Here is a 12,280-nt window from a genome sequence, read left to right as displayed (position 1 = left end):
CATTTTGTTCATAGTGTTTTCTGTGTAGAATTGCATGCCTAACTGATTTGGAGAAGTAGCTGTTCCTATGGTGTGGTGTTATTTAAAGCCTGTAGCAAGCATATAGTATAGTCATTGCAATTGATCTCTGTGTTAAACTTGGTGCTGTGTTTATGTGCTGATGGTGGCTCTGGTGCTGTATTCATGTACTGATGATGGGTCTTGTGTTGAACTCGTATGCTGATGTAGTCATATGCTGATGGAAGTTCTGTTTCCGTAACCATGCACTGACGGCGGTTCTGGTGATGTATCAATGTAGCTGCTGCAATCTTTAACTTATTAGACTTGATATTAGGTCATGCTAGGGTCAGTATGCTGTGCTGAAAATACAGCTGTCTGAATGAGGCCATTATAGGTCAGCTGAGCAAGAGTTTGACAAAAGCTCCCAGACACTATAGACAGCTTTGCCATCATTAGGGCGGCTGCTCTTTCTCTCCCAAAAATGGCAGTTTTCTTCACAGTCTCACCTCCCTTGTCTGAAAGTGCCCAAACGAAAAAGGAGCCTGGCCAACAGTGGTTCATCTGATCAGTCACATACCACGTGTGCACTTTATCGGACTGTGATGTCAGAGGTGACGACACAGCCAATCCTCGTTAGTATAGTGGTAAGTATCCCCGCCTGTCACGCGGGAGACCGGGGTTCGATTCCCCGACGGGGAGGCCTCTTATATTCTTGAATTTGCTACGAGAAGCTGATCGAGATGGCAAAAAATTCATATTCAGGAGCTTTTGATATTTTATTGTTTGATTGTCACTTTACTGCCACCAAAAGTCACTACATGTGTGATAAATCCATCCCCCCCCAAAACGGAATGATTGCGCTCATACCTATTACCGGTTCTTTCCGTAGGGGATAAACGCCACGCCCATGGCCGGTTAGCTCAGTTGGTTAGAGCGTGGTGCTAATAACGCCAAGGTCGCGGGTTCGATCCCCGTACGGGCCAAGTACAGCTTTTTAGAGGTCCCGTGCACTCGTTTCATCCCAGGTGGGTCGATGCAGATGCTGAAGCTTGTTTCTTTTTACTCCGCATTTTGTTCATAGTGTTTTCTGTGTAGAATTGCATGCCTAACTGATTTGGAGAAGTAGCTGTTCCTATGGTGTGGTGTTATTTAAAGCCTGTAGCAAGCATATAGTATAGTCATTGCAATTGATCTCTGTGTTAAACTTGGTGCTGTGTTTATGTGCTGATGGTGGCTCTGGTGCTGTATTCATGTACTGATGATGGGTCTTGTGTTGAACTCGTATGCTGATGTAGTCATATGCTGATGGAAGTTCTGTTTCCGTAACCATGCACTGACGGCGGTTCTGGTGATGTATCAATGTAGCTGCTGCAATCTTTAACTTATTAGACTTGATATTAGGTCATGCTAGGGTCAGTATGCTGTGCTGAAAATACAGCTGTCTGAATGAGGCCATTATAGGTCAGCTGAGCAAGAGTTTGACAAAAGCTCCCAGACACTATAGACAGCTTTGCCATCATTAGGGCGGCTGCTCTTTCTCTCCCAAAAATGGCAGTTTTCTTCACAGTCTCACCTCCCTTGTCTGAAAGTGCCCAAACGAAAAAGGAGCCTGGCCAACAGTGGTTCATCTGATCAGTCACATACCACGTGTGCACTTTATCGGACTGTGATGTCAGAGGTGACGACACAGCCAATCCTCGTTAGTATAGTGGTAAGTATCCCCGCCTGTCACGCGGGAGACCGGGGTTCGATTCCCCGACGGGGAGGCCTCTTATATTCTTGAATTTGCTACGAGAAGCTGATCGAGATGGCAAAAAATTCATATTCAGGAGCTTTTGATATTTTATTGTTTGATTGTCACTTTACTGCCACCAAAAGTCACTACATGTGTGATAAATCCATCCCCCCCCAAAACGGAATGATTGCGCTCATACCTATTACCGGTTCTTTCCGTAGGGGATAAACGCCACGCCCATGGCCGGTTAGCTCAGTTGGTTAGAGCGTGGTGCTAATAACGCCAAGGTCGCGGGTTCGATCCCCGTACGGGCCAAGTACAGCTTTTTAGAGGTCCCGTGCACTCGTTTCATCCCAGGTGGGTCGATGCAGATGCTGAAGCTTGTTTCTTTTTACTCCGCATTTTGTTCATAGTGTTTTCTGTGTAGAATTGCATGCCTAACTGATTTGGAGAAGTAGCTGTTCCTATGGTGTGGTGTTATTTAAAGCCTGTAGCAAGCATATAGTATAGTCATTGCAATTGATCTCTGTGTTAAACTTGGTGCTGTGTTTATGTGCTGATGGTGGCTCTGGTGCTGTATTCATGTACTGATGATGGGTCTTGTGTTGAACTCGTATGCTGATGTAGTCATATGCTGATGGAAGTTCTGTTTCCGTAACCATGCACTGACGGCGGTTCTGGTGATGTATCAATGTAGCTGCTGCAATCTTTAACTTATTAGACTTGATATTAGGTCATGCTAGGGTCAGTATGCTGTGCTGAAAATACAGCTGTCTGAATGAGGCCATTATAGGTCAGCTGAGCAAGAGTTTGACAAAAGCTCCCAGACACTATAGACAGCTTTGCCATCATTAGGGCGGCTGCTCTTTCTCTCCCAAAAATGGCAGTTTTCTTCACAGTCTCACCTCCCTTGTCTGAAAGTGCCCAAACGAAAAAGGAGCCTGGCCAACAGTGGTTCATCTGATCAGTCACATACCACGTGTGCACTTTATCGGACTGTGATGTCAGAGGTGACGACACAGCCAATCCTCGTTAGTATAGTGGTAAGTATCCCCGCCTGTCACGCGGGAGACCGGGGTTCGATTCCCCGACGGGGAGGCCTCTTATATTCTTGAATTTGCTACGAGAAGCTGATCGAGATGGCAAAAAATTCATATTCAGGAGCTTTTGATATTTTATTGTTTGATTGTCACTTTACTGCCACCAAAAGTCACTACATGTGTGATAAATCCATCCCCCCCCAAAACGGAATGATTGCGCTCATACCTATTACCAGTTCTTTCCGTAGGGGATAAACGCCACGCCCATGGCCGGTTAGCTCAGTTGGTTAGAGCGTGGTGCTAATAACGCCAAGGTCGCGGGTTCGATCCCCGTACGGGCCAAGTACAGCTTTTTAGAGGTCCCGTGCACTCGTTTCATCCCAGGTGGGTCGATGCAGATGCTGAAGCTTGTTTCTTTTTACTCCGCATTTTGTTCATAGTGTTTTCTGTGTAGAATTGCATGCCTAACTGATTTGGAGAAGTAGCTGTTCCTATGGTGTGGTGTTATTTAAAGCCTGTAGCAAGCATATAGTATAGTCATTGCAATTGATCTCTGTGTTAAACTTGGTGCTGTGTTTATGTGCTGATGGTGGCTCTGGTGCTGTATTCATGTACTGATGATGGGTCTTGTGTTGAACTCGTATGCTGATGTAGTCATATGCTGATGGAAGTTCTGTTTCCGTAACCATGCACTGACGGCGGTTCTGGTGATGTATCAATGTAGCTGCTGCAATCTTTAACTTATTAGACTTGATATTAGGTCATGCTAGGGTCAGTATGCTGTGCTGAAAATACAGCTGTCTGAATGAGGCCATTATAGGTCAGCTGAGCAAGAGTTTGACAAAAGCTCCCAGACACTATAGACAGCTTTGCCATCATTAGGGCGGCTGCTCTTTCTCTCCCAAAAATGGCAGTTTTCTTCACAGTCTCACCTCCCTTGTCTGAAAGTGCCCAAACGAAAAAGGAGCCTGGCCAACAGTGGTTCATCTGATCAGTCACATACCACGTGTGCACTTTATCGGACTGTGATGTCAGAGGTGACGACACAGCCAATCCTCGTTAGTATAGTGGTAAGTATCCCCGCCTGTCACGTGGGAGTCCGGGGTTCGATTCCCCGACGGGGAGGCCTCTTATATTCTTGAATTTGCTACGAGAAGCTGATCGAGATGGCAAAAAATTCATATTCAGGAGCTTTTGATATTTTATTGTTTGATTGTCACTTTACTGCCACCAAAAGTCACTACATGTGTGATAAATCCATCCCCCCCCAAAATGGAATGATTGCGCTCATACCTATTACCGGTTCTTTCCGTAGGGGATAAACACCACGCCCATGGCCGGTTAGCTCAGTTGGTTAGAGCGTGGTGCTAATAACGCCAAGGTCGCGGGTTCGATCCCCGTACGGGCCAAGTACAGCTTTTTAGAGGTCCCGTGCACTCGTTTCATCCCAGGTGGGTCGATGCAGATGCTGAAGCTTGTTTCTTTTTACTCCGCATTTTGTTCATAGTGTTTTCTGTGTAGAATTGCATGCCTAACTGATTTGGAGAAGTAGCTGTTCCTATGGTGTGGTGTTATTTAAAGCCTGTAGCAAGCATATAGTATAGTCATTGCAATTGATCTCTGTGTTAAACTTGGTGCTGTGTTTATGTGCTGATGGTGGCTCTGGTGCTGTATTCATGTACTGATGATGGGTCTTGTGTTGAACTCGTATGCTGATGTAGTCATATGCTGATGGAAGTTCTGTTTCCGTAACCATGCACTGACGGCGGTTCTGGTGATGTATCAATGTAGCTGCTGCAATCTTTAACTTATTAGACTTGATATTAGGTCATGCTAGGGTCAGTATGCTGTGCTGAAAATACAGCTGTCTGAATGAGGCCATTATAGGTCAGCTGAGCAAGAGTTTGACAAAAGCTCCCAGACACTATAGACAGCTTTGCCATCATTAGGGCGGCTGCTCTTTCTCTCCCAAAAATGGCAGTTTTCTTCACAGTCTCACCTCCCTTGTCTGAAAGTGCCCAAACGAAAAAGGAGCCTGGCCAACAGTCGTTCATCTGATCAGTCACATACCACGTGTGCACTTTATCGGACTGTGATGTCAGAGGTGACGACACAGCCAATCCTCGTTAGTATAGTGGTAAGTATCCCCGCCTGTCACGCGGGAGACCGGGGTTCGATTCCCCGACGGGGAGGCCTCTTATATTCTTGAATTTGCTACGAGAAGCTGATCGAGATGGCAAAAAATTCATATTCAGGAGCTTTTGATATTTTATTGTTTGATTGTCACTTTACTGCCACCAAAAGTCACTACATGTGTGATAAATCCATCCCCCCCAAAACGGAATGATTGCGCTCATACCTATTACCAGTTCTTTCCGTAGGGGATAAACGCCACGCCCATGGCCGGTTAGCTCAGTTGGTTAGAGCGTGGTGCTAATAACGCCAAGGTCGCGGGTTCGATCCCCGTACGGGCCAAGTACAGCTTTTTAGAGGTCCCGTGCACTCGTTTCATCCCAGGTGGGTCGATGCAGATGCTGAAGCTTGTTTCTTTTTACTCCGCATTTTGTTCATAGTGTTTTCTGTGTAGAATTGCATGCCTAACTGATTTGGAGAAGTAGCTGTTCCTATGGTGTGGTGTTATTTAAAGCCTGTAGCAAGCATATAGTATAGTCATTGCAATTGATCTCTGTGTTAAACTTGGTGCTGTGTTTATGTGCTGATGGTGGCTCTGGTGCTGTATTCATGTACTGATGATGGGTCTTGTGTTGAACTCGTATGCTGATGTAGTCATATGCTGATGGAAGTTCTGTTTCCGTAACCATGCACTGACGGCGGTTCTGGTGATGTATCAATGTAGCTGCTGCAATCTTTAACTTATTAGACTTGATATTAGGTCATGCTAGGGTCAGTATGCTGTGCTGAAAATACAGCTGTCTGAATGAGGCCATTATAGGTCAGCTGAGCAAGAGTTTGACAAAAGCTCCCAGACACTATAGACAGCTTTGCCATCATTAGGGCGGCTGCTCTTTCTCTCCCAAAAATGGCAGTTTTCTTCACAGTCTCACCTCCCTTGTCTGAAAGTGCCCAAACGAAAAAGGAGCCTGGCCAACAGTGGTTCATCTGATCAGTCACATACCACGTGTGCACTTTATCGGACTGTGATGTCAGAGGTGACGACACAGCCAATCCTCGTTAGTATAGTGGTAAGTATCCCCGCCTGTCACGCGGGAGACCGGGGTTCGATTCCCCGACGGGGAGGCCTCTTATATTCTTGAATTTGCTACGAGAAGCTGATCGAGATGGCAAAAAATTCATATTCAGGAGCTTTTGATATTTTATTGTTTGATTGTCACTTTACTGCCACCAAAAGTCACTACATGTGTGATAAATCCATCCCACCCCAAAACGGAATGATTGCACTCATACCTATTACCAGTTCTTTCCGTAGGGGATAAACGCCACGCCCATGGCCGGTTAGCTCAGTTGGTTAGAGCGTGGTGCTAATAACGCCAAGGTCGCGGGTTCGATCCCCGTACGGGCCAAGTACAGCTTTTTAGAGGTCCCGTGCACTCGTTTCATCCCAGGTGGGTCGATGCAGATGCTGAAGCTTGTTTCTTTTTACTCCGCATTTTGTTCATAGTGTTTTCTGTGTAGAATTGCATGCCTAACTGATTTGGAGAAGTAGCTGTTCCTATGGTGTGGTGTTATTTAAAGCCTGTAGCAAGCATATAGTATAGTCATTGCAATTGATCTCTGTGTTAAACTTGGTGCTGTGTTTATGTGCTGATGGTGGCTCTGGTGCTGTATTCATGTACTGATGATGGGTCTTGTGTTGAACTCGTATGCTGATGTAGTCATATGTTGATGGAAGTTCTGTTTCCGTAACCATGCACTGACGGCGGTTCTGGTGATGTATCAATGTAGCTGCTGCAATCTTTAACTTATTAGACTTGATATTAGGTCATGCTAGGGTCAGTATGCTGTGCTGAAAATACAGCTGTCTGAATGAGGCCATTATAGGTCAGCTGAGCAAGAGTTTGACAAAAGCTCCCAGACACTATAGACAGCTTTGCCATCATTAGGGCGGCTGCTCTTTCTCTCCCAAAAATGGCAGTTTTCTTCACAGTCTCACCTCCCTTGTCTGAAAGTGCCCAAACGAAAAAGGAGCCTGGCCAACAGTGGTTCATCTGATCAGTCACATACCACGTGTGCACTTTATCGGACTGTGATGTCAGAGGTGACGACACAGCCAATCCTCGTTAGTATAGTGGTAAGTATCCCCGCCTGTCACGCGGGAGACCGGGGTTCGATTCCCCGACGGGGAGGCCTCTTATATTCTTGAATTTGCTACGAGAAGCTGATCGAGATGGCAAAAAATTCATATTCAGGAGCTTTTGATATTTTATTGTTTGATTGTCACTTTACTGCCACCAAAAGTCACTACATGTGTGATAAATCCATCCCCCCCAAAACGGAATGATTGCGCTCATACCTATTACCGGTTCTTTCCGTAGGGGATAAACGCCACGCCCATGGCCGGTTAGCTCAGTTGGTTAGAGCGTGGTGCTAATAACGCCAAGGTTGCGGGTTCGATCCCTGTACGGGCCAAGTACAGCTTTTTAGAGGTCCCGTGCACTCGTTTCATCCCAGGTGGGTCGATGCAGATGCTGAAGCTTGTTTCTTTTTACTCCGCATTTTGTTCATAGTGTTTTCTGTGTAGAATTGCATGCCTAACTGATTTGGAGAAGTAGCTGTTCCTATGGTGTGGTGTTATTTAAAGCCTGTAGCAAGCATATAGTATAGTCATTGCAATTGATCTCTGTGTTAAACTTGGTGCTGTGTTTATGTGCTGATGGTGGCTCTGGTGCTGTATTCATGTACTGATGATGGGTCTTGTGTTGAACTCGTATGCTGATGTAGTCATATGCTGATGGAAGTTCTGTTTCCGTAACCATGCACTGACGGCGGTTCTGGTGATGTATCAATGTAGCTGCTGCAATCTTTAACTTATTAGACTTGATATTAGGTCATGCTAGGGTCAGTATGCTGTGCTGAAAATACAGCTGTCTGAATGAGGCCATTATAGGTCAGCTGAGCAAGAGTTTGACAAAAGCTCCCAGACACTATAGACAGCTTTGCCATCATTAGGGCGGCTGCTCTTTCTCTCCCAAAAATGGCAGTTTTCTTCACAGTCTCACCTCCCTTGTCTGAAAGTGCCCAAACGAAAAAGGAGCCTGGCCAACAGTGGTTCATCTGATCAGTCACATACCACGTGTGCACTTTATCGGACTGTGATGTCAGAGGTGACGACACAGCCAATCCTCGTTAGTATAGTGGTAAGTATCCCCGCCTGTCACGCGGGAGACCGGGGTTCGATTCCCCGACGGGGAGGCCTCTTATATTCTTGAATTTGCTACGAGAAGCTGATCGAGATGGCAAAAAATTCATATTCAGGAGCTTTTGATATTTTATTGTTTGATTGTCACTTTACTGCCACCAAAAGTCACTACATGTGTGATAAATCCATCCCCCCCCAAAACGGAATGATTGCGCTCATACCTATTACCAGTTCTTTCCGTAGGGGATAAACGCCACGCCCATGGCCGGTTAGCTCAGTTGGTTAGAGCGTGGTGCTAATAACGCCAAGGTCGCGGGTTCGATCCCCGTACGGGCCAAGTACAGCTTTTTAGAGGTCCCGTGCACTCGTTTCATCCCAGGTGGGTCGATGCAGATGCTGAAGCTTGTTTCTTTTTACTCCGCATTTTGTTCATAGTGTTTTCTGTGTAGAATTGCATGCCTAACTGATTTGGAGAAGTAGCTGTTCCTATGGTGTGGTGTTATTTAAAGCCTGTAGCAAGCATATAGTATAGTCATTGCAATTGATCTCTGTGTTAAACTTGGTGCTGTGTTTATGTGCTGATGGTGGCTCTGGTGCTGTATTCATGTACTGATGATGGGTCTTGTGTTGAACTCGTATGCTGATGTAGTCATATGCTGATGGAAGTTCTGTTTCCGTAACCATGCACTGACGGCGGTTCTGGTGATGTATCAATGTAGCTGCTGCAATCTTTAACTTATTAGACTTGATATTAGGTCATGCTAGGGTCAGTATGCTGTGCTGAAAATACAGCTGTCTGAATGAGGCCATTATAGGTCAGCTGAGCAAGAGTTTGACAAAAGCTCCCAGACACTAAAGACAGCTTTGCCATCATTAGGGCGGCTGCTCTTTCTCTCCCAAAAATGGCAGTTTTCTTCACAGTCTCACCTCCCTTGTCTGAAAGTGCCCAAACGAAAAAGGAGCCTGGCCAACAGTGGTTCATCTGATCAGTCACATACCACGTGTGCACTTTATCGGACTGTGATGTCAGAGGTGACGACACAGCCAATCCTCGTTAGTATAGTGGTAAGTATCCCCGCCTGTCACGCGGGAGACCGGGGTTCGATTCCCCGACGGGGAGGCCTCTTATATTCTTGAATTTGCTACGAGAAGCTGATCGAGATGGCAAAAAATTCATATTCAGGAGCTTTTGATATTTTATTGTTTGATTGTCACTTTACTGCCACCAAAAGTCACTACATGTGTGATAAATCCATCCCACCCCAAAACGGAATGATTGCACTCATACCTATTACCAGTTCTTTCCGTAGGGGATAAACGCCACGCCCATGGCCGGTTAGCTCAGTTGGTTAGAGCGTGGTGCTAATAACGCCAAGGTCGCGGGTTCGATCCCCGTACGGGCCAAGTACAGCTTTTTAGAGGTCCCGTGCACTCGTTTCATCCCAGGTGGGTCGATGCAGATGCTGAAGCTTGTTTCTTTTTACTCCGCATTTTGTTCATAGTGTTTTCTGTGTAGAATTGCATGCCTAACTGATTTGGAGAAGTAGCTGTTCCTATGGTGTGGTGTTATTTAAAGCCTGTAGCAAGCATATAGTATAGTCATTGCAATTGATCTCTGTGTTAAACTTGGTGCTGTGTTTATGTGCTGATGGTGGCTCTGGTGCTGTATTCATGTACTGATGATGGGTCTTGTGTTGAACTCGTATGCTGATGTAGTCATATGCTGATGGAAGTTCTGTTTCCGTAACCATGCACTGACGGCGGTTCTGGTGATGTATCAATGTAGCTGCTGCAATCTTTAACTTATTAGACTTGATATTAGGTCATGCTAGGGTCAGTATGCTGTGCTGAAAATACAGCTGTCTGAATGAGGCCATTATAGGTCAGCTGAGCAAGAGTTTGACAAAAGCTCCCAGACACTATAGACAGCTTTGCCATCATTAGGGCGGCTGCTCTTTCTCTCCCAAAAATGGCAGTTTTCTTCACAGTCTCACCTCCCTTGTCTGAAAGTGCCCAAACGAAAAAGGAGCCTGGCCAACAGTGGTTCATCTGATCAGTCACATACCACGTGTGCACTTTATCGGACTGTGATGTCAGAGGTGACGACACAGCCAATCCTCGTTAGTATAGTGGTAAGTATCCCCGCCTGTCACGCGGGAGACCGGGGTTCGATTCCCCGACGGGGAGGCCTCTTATATTCTTGAATTTGCTACGAGAAGCTGATCGAGATGGCAAAAAATTCATATTCAGGAGCTTTTGATATTTTATTGTTTGATTGTCACTTTACTGCCACCAAAAGTCACTACATGTGTGATAAATCCATCCCCCCCAAAACGGAATGATTGCGCTCATACCTATTACCAGTTCTTTCCGTAGGGGATAAACGCCACGCCCATGGCCGGTTAGCTCAGTTGGTTAGAGCGTGGTGCTAATAACGCCAAGGTCGCGGGTTCGATCCCCGTACGGGCCAAGTACAGCTTTTTAGAGGTCCCGTGCACTCGTTTCATCCCAGGTGGGTCGATGCAGATGCTGAAGCTTGTTTCTTTTTACTCCGCATTTTGTTCATAGTGTTTTCTGTGTAGAATTGCATGCCTAACTGATTTGGAGAAGTAGCTGTTCCTATGGTGTGGTGTTATTTAAAGCCTGTAGCAAGCATATAGTATAGTCATTGCAATTGATCTCTGTGTTAAACTTGGTGCTGTGTTTATGTGCTGATGGTGGCTCTGGTGCTGTATTCATGTACTGATGATGGGTCTTGTGTTGAACTCGTATGCTGATGTAGTCATATGCTGATGGAAGTTCTGTTTCCGTAACCATGCACTGACGGCGGTTCTGGTGATGTATCAATGTAGCTGCTGCAATCTTTAACTTATTAGACTTGATATTAGGTCATGCTAGGGTCAGTATGCTGTGCTGAAAATACAGCTGTCTGAATGAGGCCATTATAGGTCAGCTGAGCAAGAGTTTGACAAAAGCTCCCAGACACTATAGACAGCTTTGCCATCATTAGGGTGGCTGCTCTTTCTCTCCCAAAAATGGCAGTTTTCTTCACAGTCTCACCTCCCTTGTCTGAAAGTGCCCAAACGAAAAAGGAGCCTGGCCAACAGTGGTTCATCTGATCAGTCACATACCACGTGTGCACTTTATCGGACTGTGATGTCAGAGGTGATGACACAGCCAATCCTCGTTAGTATAGTGGTAAGTATCCCCGCCTGTCACGCGGGAGACCGGGGTTCGATTCCCCGACGGGGAGGCCTCTTATATTCTTGAATTTGCTACGAGAAGCTGATCGAGATGGCAAAACATTCATATTCAGGAGCTTTTGATATTTTATTGTTTGATTGTCACTTTACTGCCACCAAAAGTCACTACATGTGTGATAAATCCATCCCCCCCAAAACGGAATGATTGCGCTCATACCTATTACCAGTTCTTTCCGTAGGGGATAGACGCCACGCCCATGGCCGGTTAGCTCAGTTGGTTAGAGCGTGGTGCTAATAACGCCAAGGTCGCGGGTTCGATCCCCGTACGGGCCAAGTACAGCTTTTTAGAGGTCCCGTGCACTCGTTTCATCCCAGGTGGGTCGATGCAGATGCTGAAGCTTATTTCTTTTTACTCCGCATTTTGTTCATAGTGTTTTCTGTGTAGAATTGCATGCCTAACTGATTTGGAGAAGTAGCTGTTCCTATGGTGTGGTGTTATTTAAAGCCTGTAGCAAGCATATAGTATAGTCATTGCAATTGATCTCTGTGTTAAACTTGGTGCTGTGTTTATGTGCTGATGGTGGCTCTGGTGCTGTATTCATGTACTGATGATGGGTCTTGTGTTGAACTCGTATGCTGATGTAGTCATATGCTGATGGAAGTTCTGTTTCCGTAACCATGCACTGACGGCGGTTCTGGTGATGTATCAATGTAGCTGCTGCAATCTTTAACTTATTAGACTTGATATTAGGTCATGCTAGGGTCAGTATGCTGTGCTGAAAATACAGCTGTCTGAATGAGGCCATTATAGGTCAGCTGAGCAAGAGTTTGACAAAAGCTCCCAGACACTATAGACAGCTTTGCCATCATTAGGGCGGCTGCTCTTTCTCTCCCAAAAATGGCAGTTTTCTTCACAGTCTCACCTCCCTTGTCTGAAAGTGCCCAAACGAAAAAGGAGCCTGGC

General features: G+C 45.8%; 20 non-coding genes across 20 annotated transcripts; all 20 read left to right on the top strand.

Annotated features, from left to right (window-relative positions):
• The first annotated feature begins 627 nt into the window (after positions 1-627).
• TRNAD-GUC (transfer RNA aspartic acid (anticodon GUC)) lies at positions 628-699 on the top strand. Its single transcript has one exon. It is a non-coding gene; the product is annotated as a tRNA-Asp (tRNA).
• A 210-nt stretch (positions 700-909) lies between these two features.
• On the top strand, positions 910-983 carry TRNAI-AAU (transfer RNA isoleucine (anticodon AAU)). Its single transcript has one exon. It is a non-coding gene; the product is annotated as a tRNA-Ile (tRNA).
• A 711-nt stretch (positions 984-1,694) lies between these two features.
• TRNAD-GUC (transfer RNA aspartic acid (anticodon GUC)) lies at positions 1,695-1,766 on the top strand. Its single transcript has one exon. It is a non-coding gene; the product is annotated as a tRNA-Asp (tRNA).
• A 210-nt stretch (positions 1,767-1,976) lies between these two features.
• On the top strand, positions 1,977-2,050 carry TRNAI-AAU (transfer RNA isoleucine (anticodon AAU)). The gene has a single exon. It is a non-coding gene; the product is annotated as a tRNA-Ile (tRNA).
• Positions 2,051-2,761: 711 nt separating this feature from the next.
• Positions 2,762-2,833, top strand: TRNAD-GUC (transfer RNA aspartic acid (anticodon GUC)). The gene has a single exon. It is a non-coding gene; the product is annotated as a tRNA-Asp (tRNA).
• Positions 2,834-3,043: 210 nt separating this feature from the next.
• Positions 3,044-3,117, top strand: TRNAI-AAU (transfer RNA isoleucine (anticodon AAU)). Its single transcript has one exon. It is a non-coding gene; the product is annotated as a tRNA-Ile (tRNA).
• Positions 3,118-4,110: 993 nt separating this feature from the next.
• On the top strand, positions 4,111-4,184 carry TRNAI-AAU (transfer RNA isoleucine (anticodon AAU)). Its single transcript has one exon. It is a non-coding gene; the product is annotated as a tRNA-Ile (tRNA).
• Positions 4,185-4,895: 711 nt separating this feature from the next.
• TRNAD-GUC (transfer RNA aspartic acid (anticodon GUC)) lies at positions 4,896-4,967 on the top strand. Its single transcript has one exon. It is a non-coding gene; the product is annotated as a tRNA-Asp (tRNA).
• A 209-nt stretch (positions 4,968-5,176) lies between these two features.
• On the top strand, positions 5,177-5,250 carry TRNAI-AAU (transfer RNA isoleucine (anticodon AAU)). Its single transcript has one exon. It is a non-coding gene; the product is annotated as a tRNA-Ile (tRNA).
• A 711-nt stretch (positions 5,251-5,961) lies between these two features.
• On the top strand, positions 5,962-6,033 carry TRNAD-GUC (transfer RNA aspartic acid (anticodon GUC)). Its single transcript has one exon. It is a non-coding gene; the product is annotated as a tRNA-Asp (tRNA).
• A 210-nt stretch (positions 6,034-6,243) lies between these two features.
• TRNAI-AAU (transfer RNA isoleucine (anticodon AAU)) lies at positions 6,244-6,317 on the top strand. Its single transcript has one exon. It is a non-coding gene; the product is annotated as a tRNA-Ile (tRNA).
• A 711-nt stretch (positions 6,318-7,028) lies between these two features.
• On the top strand, positions 7,029-7,100 carry TRNAD-GUC (transfer RNA aspartic acid (anticodon GUC)). Its single transcript has one exon. It is a non-coding gene; the product is annotated as a tRNA-Asp (tRNA).
• A 994-nt stretch (positions 7,101-8,094) lies between these two features.
• On the top strand, positions 8,095-8,166 carry TRNAD-GUC (transfer RNA aspartic acid (anticodon GUC)). The gene has a single exon. It is a non-coding gene; the product is annotated as a tRNA-Asp (tRNA).
• Positions 8,167-8,376: 210 nt separating this feature from the next.
• TRNAI-AAU (transfer RNA isoleucine (anticodon AAU)) lies at positions 8,377-8,450 on the top strand. Its single transcript has one exon. It is a non-coding gene; the product is annotated as a tRNA-Ile (tRNA).
• Positions 8,451-9,161: 711 nt separating this feature from the next.
• On the top strand, positions 9,162-9,233 carry TRNAD-GUC (transfer RNA aspartic acid (anticodon GUC)). Its single transcript has one exon. It is a non-coding gene; the product is annotated as a tRNA-Asp (tRNA).
• Positions 9,234-9,443: 210 nt separating this feature from the next.
• On the top strand, positions 9,444-9,517 carry TRNAI-AAU (transfer RNA isoleucine (anticodon AAU)). The gene has a single exon. It is a non-coding gene; the product is annotated as a tRNA-Ile (tRNA).
• A 711-nt stretch (positions 9,518-10,228) lies between these two features.
• On the top strand, positions 10,229-10,300 carry TRNAD-GUC (transfer RNA aspartic acid (anticodon GUC)). Its single transcript has one exon. It is a non-coding gene; the product is annotated as a tRNA-Asp (tRNA).
• Positions 10,301-10,509: 209 nt separating this feature from the next.
• On the top strand, positions 10,510-10,583 carry TRNAI-AAU (transfer RNA isoleucine (anticodon AAU)). The gene has a single exon. It is a non-coding gene; the product is annotated as a tRNA-Ile (tRNA).
• A 711-nt stretch (positions 10,584-11,294) lies between these two features.
• On the top strand, positions 11,295-11,366 carry TRNAD-GUC (transfer RNA aspartic acid (anticodon GUC)). Its single transcript has one exon. It is a non-coding gene; the product is annotated as a tRNA-Asp (tRNA).
• Positions 11,367-11,575: 209 nt separating this feature from the next.
• On the top strand, positions 11,576-11,649 carry TRNAI-AAU (transfer RNA isoleucine (anticodon AAU)). The gene has a single exon. It is a non-coding gene; the product is annotated as a tRNA-Ile (tRNA).
• Positions 11,650-12,280: the final 631 nt, after the last annotated feature.

Source organism: Ranitomeya variabilis, chromosome 5 (assembly GCF_051348905.1).
Source record: "Ranitomeya variabilis isolate aRanVar5 chromosome 5, aRanVar5.hap1, whole genome shotgun sequence".
NCBI lineage: Eukaryota > Metazoa > Chordata > Amphibia > Anura > Dendrobatidae > Ranitomeya > Ranitomeya variabilis.
The sequence above is the reverse complement of the archived record's forward strand: the minus strand, read 5'-3'. Positions and strand labels throughout refer to the sequence as shown.